Source organism: Bufo bufo, chromosome 2, assembly GCF_905171765.1.
Source record: "Bufo bufo chromosome 2, aBufBuf1.1, whole genome shotgun sequence".
In the NCBI taxonomy this organism is placed as follows: Eukaryota; Metazoa; Chordata; class Amphibia; order Anura; family Bufonidae; genus Bufo; species Bufo bufo.
The window spans coordinates 305,618,748-305,636,291 of record NC_053390.1 but is presented as its reverse complement, the minus strand read 5'-3'; the positions used below and the strand labels follow the sequence as shown (position 1 = coordinate 305,636,291).

The following is a 17,544-nucleotide window of genomic DNA, read 5'->3' as shown; positions in this document are numbered from 1 at the left end:
TCATCAAAGATTTGGGTATTTTTTTATAACCTAACCCTGACTTGTACCTCTCAACAACATTGTCCCTTACTTGTTTGGAGAGTTTCTTGGTCTTCATGGCAGTGTTTGGTTAGTGATGCCTCTTGCTTACGTGTTGTAGCCTCTGTGTGTATATGTAATGACAGATCATGTGACACTTAGATTGCACACAGGTGGACATCATTTCACTAATTATGTGATTTCTGAAGGTAATTGGTTGCACCAGAGCTTTTTATGGGCTTCCTAACAAAGGGGGTGAATACATATGCACATGCCAATTTTCTGTTTTCTATTTCTAAACAATAGTTTTATTTATATATTGTTCTCCTTTCACTTCACCGACTTAGACTATGGTGTTCTGATCCATCACATAAAATTCAGATTAACAAAACATTGAATTTAAGGCTGTAATGTAACAAAACACGAAAAGAGTCAAGGGGGTGAATACTTTTGCAAGGCACTGTATATACACACAAACACAATGCATAACTACCTCTAGCAAAATATTTCTATACTGCAGGAATAAGGAGATTTTTGTGAAACTCACCTGTAAAATCTTTTTCTCGTAATTTCCATTGGGGGACACAGACCATGGGTATAGCTTAGAGATATTACTAGGAGGGACACTATGCAAAAAAAGAAGCTCCTCCTCCTCGGGCTATACCCCCAGGCACCTCCAGGAGAACTTCAGTCGTTGCAAAAGCAGTAGGAGAAGGAGAACGGAAACAAAACATTATGGAAACCATCACACAGCACACCCTAAGGCGTAAACCAAAAAAGGGGGCGGGAGCTGTGTCCCCCAATGGAAATTACGAGAAAAAGATTTTACAGGTGAGTTTCACAAAAATCTCCTTTTCTCGTTCATTCCATTGGGGGACACAGACCATGGGACGTCCCAAAGCAGTCCATGGGGTGGGAAAAAAGAACAAATCCAACACCGCCAGGAATAAACGTCCAGTAGTCAAACCGGAACCACAGCCTGCAATACCCTGCGCCCAAGAGCAGCATCAGCCGAGGCCAGAGAGTGTAACTGATAAAACTTTGTGAAAGTATGTAAGGACGACCAAGTGGCCGCCTTACACAACTGGGAAACGGATGCGCGATTGCGTCTAGCCCAGGAAGCACCCACTGCCCTTGTGGAGTGAGCGGTAATCCGCGACGGCGGAACGTGGCCGCGAGCGCGATATGCCGCAGCAATAGCGGAACGGATCCACCGCGCCACGGTGACCTTGGAAGCCGCCAGGCCCTTACGGGACCCTTCAGGAATCACAAAGAGAGAGTCTGAACGCCGGAAGGAAGCGGTAGCCCCCAGGTACACCTTCAGGGCCCTGACGACGTCCAGGGAGTGGAGAGCACATTCCTTGGGGTTCACCGGAGAAGGACAAAAAGAGGGCAGGACAAGATCCTCGTTAAGGTGGAAGGGAGAAACCACCTTGGGCAAAAAAGAAGGCACCGGCCTGAGCACCACCTTATCCTGGTGAAAGACCAGAAAAGGTTCCCGGCAGGAAAGTGCGGCCAGCTCCGAAACTCGCCTGATGGAGGTTATGGCCACCAGAAAAACTACCTTCCAGGTGAGTAAAACCAGAGAGATCTCCCTCAGAGGTTCAAAAGGCGCCGCCTGAAGGGCGCGCAGAACCAAGTTGAGATCCCAGGGGGGCAAGGGAGGCACATACGGAGGAACCGAATGCGCCACCCCCTGCAGGAAGGTTTTTACAGGTCTCAAAAAGGCAATGGACCTCTGAAAAAAGATAGCCAAAGCAGAAACCTGACCCTTTAAAGAACTGAGCGACAGACCCATGTCGAGGCCGGACTGGAGAAAAGACAGCACCACTGGGACAGAGAAACGTAGGGGCGAGTAGCCCGATTTCTCACAAAACACCAGGAAGGCCTTCCAGGTGCGATAATAGATTCGTGAAGAAGCCGGCTTTCGAGCCCTGATCATGGTTCTTACCACCGCATCAGAGAAGCCTCTCTTCCTCAGGATGGCGGTCTCAACAGCCACGCCGTTAAACGCAGCTGCCGTGAATTCTGGTGGAAGAGCGGCCCCTGAGACAAGAGATCCTCTCTGTCGGGCAGAGGCCACGGGACGTCCGCCAACATACGAGCGACGCTGGAGAACCAGGCGCGACGAGGCCAATCCGGAGCGACGAGAATGGTTGGTATCCCCTCCGCCTCGATCTTGCGCAGCACCTTCGGCAACAGAGGAATCGGAGGGAAGACGTAAAGGAGGCTGAACCGCTGCCATGGAAATACCAGCGCGTCCACCCCGTCCGCCCGTGGGTCTCGAGCGCGGGCAAGATACACCGGCACCTTGTGGTTGAGCCGGGAAGCCATCAAATCTACGTCCGGACGGCCCCATCGGTGGCAGATGTCCTCGAACACCTCCGGATGGAGAGACCACTCTCCCGGATCCACCTTGGTGCGACTCAGAAAATCCGCCGTCCAATTGTCGACTCCCGGGATGTACACTGCCGACAATACTGGAACATGAGACTCCGCCCATAAGAGGATCCTCGCTACTTCCCGCATTACTGCCCGACTGCGAGTCCCGCCCTGATGGTTGACATAAGCCACAGCCGTGGCATTGTCCGACTGAACCCGCACCGGGCGAGTCGCCAGGAGAGGAGTCCAATGGGAGAGGGAGTGGAAAATCGCCCTCAATTCCAAAACGTTTATCGGGAGACGGGATTCCTCCGTCGACCAGACACCCTGAACTGTGAGGTTCCGGAGAACACCTCCCCAACCGATGAGGCTGGCGTCGGTGGTGACTATCGTCCAGGAGAACGGAAGGAAGGACTTTCCTGACGATAGGTTCAGGGGAGACTGCCACCAAGGGAGAGACGCTCGAACTTGCCGGGACAGACGAACAGGAGTGTCTAGACCCCGAGGGTTCTTGTTCCAGAGGGCAAGGATCATCTGTTGTAGCGGACGAGTGTGAAATTGGGCGTACGGAATCGCCTCGAAAGAGGAGACCATAAGGCCCAGCACCCGCATGCACTCCCGAATGGTGGGACGTGGAGAGCGTAGAAGGAGCACCATTGCCAGACGAATCTGGGAAGCCTTGGAATCTGGAAGAAACACCCGAGAAATCGAGGTGTCTAAGATCATCCCCAGGAACGAAAGTCTCTGGGAGGGGTGCAGAGAGGACTTGGGGAGATTGATCAGCCATCCGAACCGTTCCAGGGATTGAACCGTGATTCGGATGCTGTCCTCGGCCTGTGGAAGAGACGGAGCTTTTATCAAGATGTCGTCTAGGTATGGTAACAAAGAGATGCCCCTGGTGCGAAGAAGCGCCATGAGAGGCGCCAGAATCTTCGTAAAAACTCGAGGGGCGGTTGCCAACCCAAAAGGTAGGGCGACGAACTGGTAATGACGCCCCCCTATGGCAAAGCGCAGAAAGCGATGGTGGGACTCTGCAATAGGGACGTGCAAGTAGGCGTCTTGAATGTCCACAGACGCGAGAAATTCTCCTGGACTCAGAGAAGCAATAACGGAGCGAAGGGACTCCATGCGAAACTTCCGCACCCGTAGAAACTTGTTGAGAAGTTTTAGATCCAAGATTGGACGCACTGACCCCTCTTTCTTTGGAACAACGAACAGGTTTGAGTAAAAACCTGTCCCTTGCTCTTCTGGGGGAACGGGGGAAATGACACCACGGTCCAGAAGAGAGGAGACCGCAAAAAAGAGGTCCGAGGCCCTGGCTGGATCCCCCGGAACGCGAGAAGGGAAAAAACGTTCCGGCGGGCTGGACGCGAACTCCAACTTGTAGCCGGACGTCACCACTTCCAGAGCCCAGGCGTCCTGAACGTGAGCCCTCCAGACCTGTTGAAAGGAGAGCAGACGGCCCCCCACCACGAGGGGTGGGGGCACCCCTTCATGCGGAGGGTTGCTTGGGAGCAGGAGGACGGGCTGACTGCGCCCGAGGCCACCAAGAAGGCTGGGGCTTGAAGAAAGGCTTCTTGCGGGAGTCCTGGGACCCCCCTGCCGATGAGGATGACGGCGTCCTGGCAGTGGAGAAGCGACGAAAGGACTGGCCCCGGAAACCTGAAGGCCGAGACCGAAAGGGACGCTTGGTCCTGGGCTGGGGTAGATGAGTGCTCTTGCCCCCTGTTGCGGCAGAAATGAATTCATCTAGTTGAGCCCCAAAGAGCCTGGACCCTTCAAAGGGAAGGTTAGCGAGGGATCGCTTGGATGAGGCATCAGCATCCCACACCTTCAGCCAGACCTCCCTGCGCTGAATGACAGAGAGGGCCGAAATACGGGCAAAGAGGGAGCCGATGTCCATTGAAGCCTCACAGAGATATTTAGACGCTTGAGACATCTGGATGATAAAATCCAGAGTATCTGCAGAGGCGTCCTGCTCTGACAGATCCTGGTGGTGGCGCTGCAACCACGTTGTAAGGGCTCTGGCGACCCAAGCCGACGCAAAGGCCGGTCGCAGGGAAGCGCCCGCCAGCGAGAAGATGGACTTGGAAAGTGAATCCAAACGTCTGTCCACCGCATCCTGCAGAGAGGAACCGTCTAGGACGGGAAGGGCCGTGTTCTTGGCTAACCTGGCCACCGGAGGATCTACCTTAGGGGAAGAAGTCCACTTTTCCACTGTGTCAGCTGGAAAAGGATAAAGCGTATCCATACGCTTGGTGGCCGAAAATTTTTGATTAGGTCGATCCCAAGCTTTTGATAGGACCGCAGTGAATTCCTCGTGAATAGGGAACACGGCGGACTCCTGTTTCTTGGGTGGAAAAAGGGAGAACTCCCGACTAGTGGAGGGAGGAGAATCCCCTTGTATATTAAAAGTGTCACGGACAGCTGCCACCAACTCGGTTACCATGGTGGAAAGCTTAGGCAGGGGTTCCCGCTCCGTGACTTCGTCCGATCCGGACAATTCCCCATCGGATTTGCGCTCCCTGCGAGGGGGAGAGTCAACCGGGCATGCCTCAAGGCGAGGGGGAGAAGCGGAGTCATCCGAGGAGGAATGCTGCCGCTCACGCTGCCTTTTAGAAGTCAGACGCCCTCTGTGAGAGTCGCTGAGAGGGGATGGAGTGGTGGATGCCACTGGAGTAGTAGCCGCCATGCGCTCCATGAAGGACATGGCTGCCTTGGCAACTAAGGCCAGATCAGCTGCCGCATTAGACATGGCGGAGGCCCAGGCGGGTACCGCTGGATCCGCAGGGGCAGAGGGAGGACCGGGCTGAGCAAGAGAAGGAGGCTGATCCTGTCCGGGAGCAGGGCATGAGTCACAGGAACCAGTGACAGAAAAAGGCCTAAGGCATATTTTACATGACTCCAGTGGAGCCTGAGAGGAAGCCTTGGAAGGCTTAGGGGCCCCAGGTTTAGGCATGATGGTATTCCAAAAAAGATTTCCTACCAGGTTGCTGCAATTCCTACCACCCAGGCAACAGCAGAAGTCTCCGGTCACCGAGAACTGAGGAGCTGCACGGCCGCAATCCAGCAGAGTCTCCGGCGTAGGGAGAGACAGAGCTGGACGCCGAGGCTCCGCCCCCTTGGACGCGTCATTGCGGCGCGAAATAAGCGCGCGAAATAAGCGCGCGCGCACTTCAAATACACCCCTTCGCCAGAAACGGCGCAGCGGGGGTTAATATCGGGAGGAGCAGGCCGGCGGGAGCTGCAGAGAGCGCAGCGGCCATAAGATAAAATACACTCCTTCAGTGCCAAGATTGCCGCCGGTGCGGCCATAGTCTGAGCTGCAGGCAGGTATCAGTGGAATCACCAGCCCTCCCCAGAAGGGCCCCCTCCCAACGGGAAAAAATGCCCCCAGCCGGTCCTTCTCTAGCTCACCTCAGGTCACAGAGCGCCAGACAGACGACATGAAGGGGTGGGGGGAGGGGGGGGAAAGGAGGGAGATTGAAGCAGGCAATACTTATCTGCACAGCATGCTCCCTCGATGTCCAGACCAGCAGGGATTCACCTCTTCAGACGTCTGACTCCAATCAAGGAGAGCAGTGCTCTGGTGGAGGGTAGGCAGCAGGTGTCCCAGCAGCTGGTGGGATGCCAGAGCTAACATGTCGAGCCTGGATCCACTTTTCTTCTGTGGGGGAATGGGAGGTAGCCAGGAACCTTCAGAAGACCGTGGCAGACCCTCCACAGGGGCCAGGAAAGCGCAATGCTGACCTGCGTCCCCATCTGAAACCAGAAAAAAATAACAAACAGGAGAAGAATAAATGTCAACCTCCTTGAACGGACACTAAGCAAAGACTGAAGTTCTCCTGGAGGTGCCTGGGGGTATAGCCCGAGGAGGAGGAGCTTCTTTTTTTGCATAGTGTCCCTCCTAGTAATATCTCTAAGCTATACCCATGGTCTGTGTCCCCCAATGGAATGAACGAGAAAACCCTAATAACACGCCCTTCGCACTGCTCATACCAGTGCGCCGACCAATCAGGACACATCGCTCTACATGCAGCCTGCACCGCCCACACCTGCACGCCGGAAAGCAGGTCGGAGCGCCATCATTTCTGTTAGTCAGTCCCAGCCGCCATTTCTGTTAGTCAGTCCCAGCACTATCATCCATATAAAGAGGAGCCCCTGTCAGCAGTCTGACCTACCAGTCGCTACCAGCAGTCAGTGCCAGTCTTACAGCCACAGCCACCAGTCACAGTGCCAGCAGTGTCAGCCACCAGTCAGTGCCAGCCATCTCAACCATTAGTCAGTGCCAGCAGTCTCAGCCACAAGCCGCAGCCATCAGTCAGTGCCAGCAGTCTCAGCCACAAGCTGCAGCCAGCAGTCTCAGCCACAGCCACCAGTCAGTGTGGTCAAGTTCCCTTGCCATTTAATATAGACTGTTCCTACTAATGTTTATGCACTACTTTTCTAGCGCCCGTTATTGTAACGGGCTTAATGACTAGTGTGTGTATATATCTAATTTTTATTTTATTTTTTTATTACACACACATACACTCACCTAAAGAATTATTAGGAACACCTGTTCTATTTCTCATTAATGCAATTATCTAGTCAACCAATCACATGGCAGTTGCTTCAATGCATTTAGGGGTGTGGTCCTGGTCAAGACAATCTCCTGAACTCCAAACTGAATGTCAGAATGGGAAAGAAAGGTGATTTAAGCAATTTTGAGCGTGGCATGGTTGTTGGTGCCAGACGGGCCGGTCTGAGTATTTCACAATCTTCTCAGTTACTGGGATTTTCACGCACAACCATTTCTAGGGTTTACAAAGAATGGTGTGAAGAGGGAAAAACATCCAGTATGCGGCAGTCCTGTGGGCAAAAATGCCTTGTGGATGCTAGAGGTCAGAGGAGAATGGGCCGACTGATTCAAGCTGATAGAAGAGCAACGTTGACTGAAATAACCACTCGTTACAATCGAGGTATGCAGCAAAGCATTTGTGAAGCCACAACACGCACAACCTTGAGGCGGATGGGCTACAACAGCAGAAGACCCCACCGGGTACCACTCATCTCCACTACAAATAGGAAAAAGAGGCTACAATTTGCACGAGCTCACCAAAATTGGACTGTTGAAGACTGGAAAAATGTTGCCTGGTCTGATGAGTCTCGATTTCTGTTGAGACATTCAAATGGTAGAGTCCGAATTTGGCGTAAACAGAATGAGAACATGTATCCATCATGCCTTGTTACCACTGTGCAGGCTGGTGGTGGTGGTGTAATGGTGTGGGGGATGTTTTCTGGGCACACTTTAGGCCCCTTAGTGCCAATTGGGCATCGTTTAAATGCCACGGGCTACCTGAGCATTGTTTCTGACCATGTCCATCCCTTCATGACCACCATGTACCCATCCTCTGATGGCTACTTCCAGCAGGATAATGCACCATGTCACAAAGCTCGAATCATTTCAAGTTGGTTTCTTGAACATGACAATGAGTTCATTGTACTAAAATGGCCCCCACAGTCACCAGATCTCAACCCAATAGAGCATCTTTGGGATGTGGTGGAACGGGAGCTTCATGCCCTGGATGTGCATCCCTCAAATCTCCATCAACTGCAAGATGCTATCCTATCAATATGGGCCAACATTTCTAAAGAATGCTATCAGCACCTTGTTGAATCAATGCCACGTAGAATTAAGGCAGTTCTGAAGGCAAAAGGGGGTCCAACACCGTATTAGTATGGTGTTCCTAATAAATTCTTTAGGTGAGTGTATACATACTGTGAGGGGTAGCTTTCTTTCAGGTGATCATCCTCACAGATACGGCTTCAGGACACCAGGTTTAAAGGGAACCTGTCACCTGGATTTTGGGTATAGAGCTGAGGACATGGGCTGCTAGATTGCCGCTAGCACATCCACAATATCCAGTCCCCATAGCTCTCTGTGCTTTTTATTGTGTCAAAATATGTAAATGAACATTAGAGGAGTCCTGTCTCCTCCGTGCTTCAGAGATGAGTCAAGCGTTCTCGGACTTTCGGAGTGCAGCCACGCCCACTGTGAAGGAGCCCAGCACCGCCCGCATCCTCCAAATCTCCTCCTTGCTCCCCAACGTCACAAAGCTAGAGCGCTGTAATCTTGCGATGCGCGAGCTAGTGCATGCACAGTTCGTTCTCTGAGGCTGATGCCAGCACAGGGAAGAAACACTATGCCGACACTGCGCATGTGCTAGCTCGCGCATGGAAAGATAACGGCGCTCTAGCTTTGTGATGTCGGGGAGCAAGGAGGAGATTCGGAGGACGCGGGGCGGTGCTGGGCTCCTTCACAGTGGGCATAGCTGGGCTCTGGAAACGTTAGTAGCCTCATTTTATATATATATATTGTAAGGGATCGTCTCTTATTCGGGGGGTCATTCTCACAATGATCTTCACCGACCACAGGGTTAGGGGCCAAACATTGCTTTTATTTGGCACCTCAGCAAAACCAAAACAAACAATACAAATAAAACACCTGCCCGGCTGGGCTCTAACCAAACATGAGGACTCCCTACCTCACTGAAAGCCCCGTTCACACACGGGAAGAACATGCGGCTTTTCCCAGCCTAACAATCCAGCTCTTCCAGGCTGTAACAAAGTCCAGTACCTTTTGGGGGATTGTGGCCTCTGACCTGCTGATTGACAGCGAAGAAATTGAAACTCATGCCATATTCCTCCCCTTTGTTTTGGTTTTGCTGAGGTACCAAATAAAAGCAATGTTTGGCCCCTAACCCTGTGGTCAATGAAGATCATTGTGAGAATGACCCCCGAATAAGAGACGATCCCTTACAATATATATATGTACATGAGGCTACTAACGTTTCCAGAGCCCAGCTATGCCCACTGTGAAGGAGCCCAGCACCGCCCCGCGTCCTCCGAATCTCCTCCTTGCTCCCCGACATCACAAAGCTAGAGCGCCGTTATTTCGCCATGCGCGAGCTAGCACATGCGCAGTGTCGGCATAGTGTTTCTTCCCTGTGCTGGCATCAGCCTCAGGGAACGAACTGTGCATGCACTAGCTCGCGCATCGCGAGATTACAGCGCTCTAGCTTTGTGATGTTGGGGAGCAAGGAGGAGATTTGGGGGATGCGGGCGGTGCTGGGCTCCTTCACAGTGGGCGTGGCTGCACTCCAAAAGTCCGAGAACGCTTGACTCATCTCTGAAGCATGGAGGAGACAGGACTCATCTAATGTTCATTTACATATTTTGACACAATAAAAAGCACAGAGAGCTATGGGGACTGGATATTGTGGATGTGCTAGCGGCAATCTAGCAGCCCATGTCCTCAGCTTTATACCCAAAATCCAGGTGACTGGTTCCCTTTAAGGTCCAAACAGTGCATTTATTGTGGCACACCAGCAAAACAAACAAAAACAATAAACACTCGCCCGTCCAGGCTCTAACTAATACATAACATCCCTGACTCACCTATTAGGTACAGTTCGCAACCTGTGATCCGATGCGGCTTTCCCAGCCAATCTCCCACAGCCTCTTGGCTGTACAAAGTACAGTACACCCACTGTCTCCAGTCCATTGACTCTTGTGGGGGATTGAGGCTCAGTAGTCCGCCTGACTATGGCCCTGCGACCCTCCCAGGCGTCGCTCCGCCCCCAACTCCCAGCCTCGTGGTCCCTCAGCCTTGCCCAGCTGAGACCACACTCACAGAGCCTCCAGGCCTCTGTCCACGGGTAACATACTCCCCCCTTACTGACACCCTGAGAGTACCTCCAGCTGGTCTAACCGGGGTGTGGACCGCACTATCCACCCCTTCCTTGCCTCTAACCTGTGTGAGACCTGTCACTGTCTCACATAACACCCCCCCTTTGTTCAAACCCGTGAGGGTGAACACATGCATAACCACGGGAGGCTGGTGAGAGGGCATTTCCATCAACCACAGTTTTCCCCTTGTTTTGCCAGACCCATGCCAGCAGAGCCCAGTTTATCACCAACAATAACTCAGGTTCTCTCTCAGCATTGACACCGGTCACATCCACAAACTCTTTATCAGCAGCCTCCACGACTCATCACTAGTTCTGTACACCCTTCCAGCATACAGTCACCACCAGGTATTCTGTTCCCACACCAAGCTCACAGACTTGCCACTCATCTTGTCAGACACGATCATCTCCTGGTTGCCACTAGGATTGTTTCGGGCATCGAACTTTCGATACCCAATCGATACTTTTGTCCCGGTATAGATACGATACCAGGATTTGCCTTTTATCGATACTAGGCTGTGCTACTGCACAGCCCAGTATAGAGAACATGCTGCGCAGCTCCCAGGGCGGCCATGTTCCCTCAGCAGCACGGGGAAAGGAAGCAGTCTCTCCCTCCCCCTGTGCTGCTGCTGCCGCCACCAATGAGAGCGCAGAGGGGAGGAGGAGAGGGGCTGTGGCCACTGCGCCACCAATGATAACTAATGTTTAATATACAACTACAGCCGCCCCTGAGGGGTTAACTGCCGTGGATTGCAGTGCCCCGTCAGAGGCAGGGTGCCGGCAATGTGTTTCTGCCGCCGGCTGTAGTTGTATATTAAATGTTAATTATCATTGGTGGCGCAGTGTGCCCTCCCCCGTATTAAAATCATTGGTGGCAGTGGCCACAGAGTCCCCACACCTCCTCTCATTGGTGGTGCATTGGCAGCTTCTGATCGGAGCCCCAGCAGTGTAATCCTGGGTCTCCGATCAGTTACCATGACAGCCAGGATGCTACTGAAGCCATGGCTGCCATATTCAGCTCCCTGCTGCTGTGTGTACAATGCAAACAAAAAAAATATTACATATCGCCACGTCCGAAAAGTCCAAACTATTAAAATTTAAAAAAAAATCTCCTATGCAGTGAACGCCGTAAAAGAAAAAAAAAAAAGAAAAGAAAAAATTCGGATTCTTTTTTTTTTAGTAACCTTGTCCCCCCCAAATAATAGGATAGGACTGTTCGATTATGGGCTGGACGTTCCATAAAATGCAGAATGCACACAGATTTTTTTGGCATTTTATTTTTTTCGCTTGGTATCAAATGGTATCGAGTGTCACATTACTTTTTTATGGTATCGAAACCGAATCAAAATTTTGGTATCGAAACAACCCTAGTTGCCACTAGCAACCACCTTCATTTTACCAGACTTTGACATGGCAGCCTCACTCTCCAAGTCGCTATCGGTCACAGCACATACGTCACACATACACCGCTGATGCCATTATCAGCTCTGACCTCTAGGGCCACAGATGAGCTAATCCCCACATTGGACACTTCCTTAGTAACCATAGAACACTGTGGAAATTGCTTATCCATCTCTGGTACGTGTGGTACACCCTCTAGCACTGCCACCTTTTCCTGCACATTTTCTACAGTGGGTTCCCCCAGCTGTGTGCTCAACATTTATCAGCATTTCTGCATTCTTTATAATTTTTTCCCCAGGGAGCGCTATTCCCCTGACCACATCCTGCAACGGAAAAGGCATATCACTATCACCACATATTTCATATGACGTCACATTTTCATTATGCATTTCGCACTCTTGGCACCATCACTTTGAATTTTACTAGCACCATTGTTTTCAATGGTCACATCAATTAAAGGGGTCGGTACTGGTTCTGTAGGAGTTTCCTCACTAGCTGCAGAAGTATTTCCCCACAGTCCCCATACCAAAGGGAAACCATGGCCCCACTTCACCTCATGTACGAACACTTTAACATCACCAAGATCATTAGTCCCAGTTCCCACTGGAGTCTCACCGGACAGTTCATGCTATCTCCATGAAAGTCCCGCACATAGTTCTCAGCCACCGGGCTGGTCTTAACCAGGATCAACTGACCCTCTGCAACACACGGAATAATTGGAACGCTCTTACCCATTGTTGTCACGGATTCGGCATTCCCGTGAGATGAGGATACTCCAGGAGCCTCCATCCCACGATCACCTGCAGACTCCTCACTGCAGTGGTTACCACAAGAAACTACTTGACTCCGGCCTCCTTCCAGACGGGGAGTCACACTATCTGGAGACCTTTCCTTGGGATCTCCAGCCGCAGAATATGAAACACTTTCTCCGCTCCATAACTGCTGGACAGCTGCATGCTGTCGTGGTTGGTTGCACCTAGCAACCGCATCACAGCTCCTCCACACATCCTCTCCAGGACTCGGTGCACACTGGCCGTAAACACTTGTAGTCTTGAGAGCTGCACCGCTCTCCATCTCACTTTCTTCCCGTCGGTTGCCCTTGGCAACGGCATACATAAGCTTTTCCTCCAAACCTCCAGGTCCATCACAGACACCTTGGACTTTAACAAAGTGTCCATTCAGCGTTAAAGACTCTCTCGCCAGCACCATCTGCAGCTGTGCCTCCAAAGCCCCCCGCTCTAGATTCAAGTACAGCAATTTCCATGGGGCATATCCCATCTCCTTGGCCAGGGTTTCTCGCCGTATTATATGCGACCACCGTCTGGCATATTCCTCCATGAGACCCATGGCAACAGACTTTCTGCACGCAAGTCCATTTAATCAGAGACCACAAAATTTTTTAACAGGTCAGTCTCTCACTTTTCATTGCCCCTAGCAACACTTGACTTTTCCGGTGCCTTTTTGCATGGACACAGCCCTTGCTGGTGCCCTATGCACGCATCCTCCACCAATTGTGAAGGGTAGCTTCAGGACACCAGGTTTAACCACCTCAGCCCCCAGTGCTTAAACACCCTGAAAGACCAGGCCACTTTTTACACTTCTGACCTACACTACTTTCACCGTTTATTGCTCGGTCATGCAAATGAATTTTACCTCCTTTTCTTCTCACTAATAGAGCTTTCATTTGGTGGTATTTCATTGCTGCTGACATTTTTACTTTTTTTGTTATTAATCGAAATGTAACGATTTTTTTGCGAAAAAAAAAATGACATTTTTCACTTTCAGTTGTAAAATTTTGCAAAAAAAACGACATCCATATATAAATTTTGCTCTAAATTTATTGTTCTACATGTCTTTGATAAAAAAAAAAATGGTTTGGGTAAAAGTTATAGCGTTTACAAACTATGGTACAAAAATGTGAATTTCCGCTTTTTGAAGCAGCTCTGACTTTCTGAGCACCTGTCATGTTTCCTGAGGTTCTACAATGGCCAGACAGTACAAACACCCCACAAATGACCCCATTTCGGAAAGTACACACCCTAAGGTATTCGCTGATGGGCATAGTGAGTTCATAGAACTTTTTATTTTTTGTCACAAGTTAGCGGAAAATTATGATTTTTTTTTTTTTTTTTTTTTTTCTTACAAAGTCTCATATTCCACTAACTTGTGACAAAAAATAAAAAGTTCTATGAACTCACTACGCCCATAACGAAATACCTTGGGGTCTCTTCTTTCCAAAATGGGGTCACTTGTGGGGTAGTTATACTGCCCTGGCATTCTAGGGGCCCAAATGTGTGGTAAGGAGTTTGAAATCAAATTCTGTAAAAAATGACCAGTGAAATCCGAAAGGTGCTCTTTGGAATATGGGCCCCTTTGCCCACCTAGGCTGCAAAAAAGTGTCACACATCTGGTATCTCTGTATTCAGGAGAAGTTGAGGAATGTGTTTTGGGGTGTCTTTTTACATATACCCATGCTGGGTGAGATAAATATCTTGGTCAAATGCCAACTTTGTATAAAAAAATGGGAAAAGTTGTCTTTTGCCAAGATATTTCTCTCACCCAGAATGGGTATATGTAAAATGACACCCCAAAACACATACCCCAACTTCTCCTGAGTACGGAGATACCAGATGTGTGACACTTTTTTGCAGCCTAGATGCGCAAAGGTGCCCAAATTCCTTTTAGGAGGGCATTTTTAGACATTTGGATACCAGACTTCTTCTCACGCTTTGGGGCCCCTAGAATGCCGGGGCAGTATAAATACCCCACATGTGACCCCATTTTGGAAAGAAGACACCCCAAGGTATTCAATGAGGGGCATGGCGAGTTCATAGAAATTTTTTTTTTTTGGCACAAGTTAGCGGAAATTGATATATTATTTTTTTTCTCACAAAGTCTCCCTTTCCGCTAACTTGGGACAAAAATTTAAATCTTTCATGGACTCAATATGCCCCTCACGGAATACCTGGGGGTGTCTTCTTTCCGAAATGGGGTCACATGTGGGGTATTTATACTGCCCTGGCATTCTAGGGGCCCTAAAGCGTGAGAAGAAGTCTGGAATATAAATGTCAAAAATTTTTTACGCATTTGGATTCCGTGAGGGGTATGGTGAGTTCATGTGAGATTTTATTTTTTGACACAAGTTAGTGGAATATGAGACTTTGTAAGAAAAAAAAATAATAATTCCGCTAACTTAGGCCAAAAAAATGTCTGAATGGAGCCTTACAGAGGGTGATCAATGACAGGGGGGGTGATCAATGACAGGGGTGGTGATCAATGACAGGGGTGGTGATCAGAGAGTCTATAGGGGGTGATCACCCCCCTGTCATTGATCACCCCCCTGTAAGGCTCCATTCAGATGTCCGTATGTGTTTTGCGGATCCGATCCATGTATCCGTGGATCCGTAAAAGTCATACGGACATCTGAATGCAGCATGACAGGGAGGGGGGTGATCAATGACAGGGGGGGGGGTGATCAATGACAGGGGGGTGATCACCCCCCCTGGAAGGCTCCAGGGAGACGCCTGTATGTGTTTTGCGGATCCGATCCATCTATCAGTGGATCCGTAAAAATCATGCGGACATCTGAATGGAGCTTTACAGGGGGTTGATCAATGACAGGGGTGTAATCAATGACAGGGGGGTGATCAGGGAGTCTATATGGGGTGATAACCACAGTCATTGATCACGCCCCTGTAAGGCTTCATTCAGACGTCCGTATGCGTTTTGCGGATCCGATCCATCTATCAGTGGATCCGTAAAAATCATGCGGACATCTGAATGGATCTTTACAGGGGGTTATCAATGACAGGGGGGTAATCAATAACAGGGGGGTGATCAGGGAGTCTATATGGGGTGATCACCACAGTCATTGATCACGCCCCTGTAAGGCTTTATTCAGACGTCCGTATGCGTTTTGCGGATCCGATCCATCTATCAGTGGATCCGTAAAAATCATGCGGACATCTGAATGGAGCTTTACAGGGGGTTGATCAATGACAGGGGGGTAATCAATGACAGGGGGGTGATCAGGGAGTCTATATGGGGTGATCAGGGGCTAATAAGGGGTTAATAAGTGACGGGGGGGGGGGGTGTAGTGTAGTGTAGTGGTGCTTGGTGCTACTTTACTGAGCTACCTGTGTCCTCTGGTGGTCGATCCAAACAAAGGGGACCACCAGAGGACCAGGTAGCAGGTATATTAGACGCTGTTATCAAAACAGCGTCTAATATACCTGTTAGGGGTTAAAAAAAACATCTCCAGCCTGCCAGCGAACGATCGCCGCTGGCAGGCTGGAGATCAACTCTCTTACCTTCCGTTCCTGTGAGCGCGCGCGCCTGTGTGCGCGCGTTCACAGGAAATCTCGCGTCTCGCGAGATGACGCGTATATGCGTGACTGTGCGCAGCGCTGCCACCTCCGGAACGCGATCCTGCGTTAGGCGGTCCGGAGGTGGTTAAGGTCCAAACAGTGCATTTTTTGTGGCACACCAGCAAAACAATAAACACTTGCCCGTCCAGGCTCTAACTAATACATAACATCCCTGACTCACCTATTAGGTACAGTTCACACCCTGTGATCCGATGTGGCTTTTCCAGCCAATGTCCCACAGCCTCCTGGCTGTACAAAGTACAGTAAACCCACTGTCTCCAGTCCAGTGTCTCTTGTGGGGGATTGAGGCTCAGTAGTACGCCTGACTATGGCCCTGCAACCCTCCCAGTCGTCGCTTCGTCCCCCAACTCCAGGCTATCTCCCAGCCTTGTGGTCCCTCAGCCTTGCCCAGCTGAGACCACACTCAGAGCCTCCAGGCCTCCGTCCACGGGTAACACACTCAGGCCCCCCTTACTGACACCCTGGGAGGTGCTTTATGCCAGTCTGAGTACCTCCAGCTGGTCTCACCTGTGGTGGAATAGGGGTGTGGACCGCACTATCCACCCCTTCCTTGCCTCTAACCTGTGTGAGACCTGTCACTGTCTGACAATACATACACTATATCAAATATAATATATACAGGCATTCTCTAGTTTCAACTCATAAAAGCAACACAATTGCTTTAGTACTGAAAAAAATTGTTTAACTCCCCCCACACAGATATTGAATTCATGTCCTTAGTAAATATAGCTGGCACACAAACTCACTTAAAATAGAACTCCCACAACAATTCGTATTATCTGACCTGTTAGAAAGGTGCATGTGCATGACGTAAACTGTAGTGAATGCAATCTCCTAACCAGTGACTGTACTATGCGAGATATAAACTCCCTTCTGATCCTCAGCTGTGTCATGTGACCAACTCTCTGATCTCCAACTGACACAGGATAGGAAGTCAATTACTTCTGTAGGTCATGACCCCCAATGTTTTTTGGATTTATTTTTTACAGCGTTCACTGTGCAACATTAACTTAAAGAGGTTGTCCGGGTTCAGAGCTGAACCCGGAAATACCTCCATTTTCACCCAGGCAGCCCCCCTGACTTGAGCATCAGAGAAGTTCCAGCTCTGATGCTCTCCTTTGCCCTGCGCTAAATCGCGCAGGGCAAAGGCATTTTTTGGAGATCCGGTGACGTACTGGGCTCTCCATTGGGCTGCCAGGAAGCCCAGTGACATCACTGGCAGTGATGGGCGGGCTTTAGCACTAAAGGGCAGCACTAAAGCACGCCCATCACAGCTGGTGACATCACCGAACACACTGCCGGGCGGAAGCCTCCACCCGGCAGTGTGATTGTAAACAAAAGAGCCTTTGCCCTGCGTGATTTAGTGCAGGGCAAAGGAGAGCATCGGAGCATGAACTGCTCCGATGCTCAAGTCAGGGGGGCTGCCGGGGTAAAAATATGGGTATGTCCAGGTTCAGCTCTGAACCCGGACAACCCCTTTAATTCTGTGGGTCACTACAGTTAACAAAGATGCCAATTTTTTCTTATGCTTTACTACTTGCACCATAGGAATGTTTTTTTTAACATGATTTATCAAGCTTTATCAAGCAACTCCCGGTTTGCAACAAAATTGGTTACTTTTTAGC

The 17,544-nt window shown here is 50.2% G+C and overlaps 1 protein-coding gene across 1 annotated transcript in view; it reads right to left on the bottom strand.

Moving 5' to 3' along the window:
* ACIN1 (apoptotic chromatin condensation inducer 1) overlaps positions 1-17,544 on the bottom strand; it is a 91,532-nt gene that overhangs the window by 45,802 nt on the left and 28,186 nt on the right.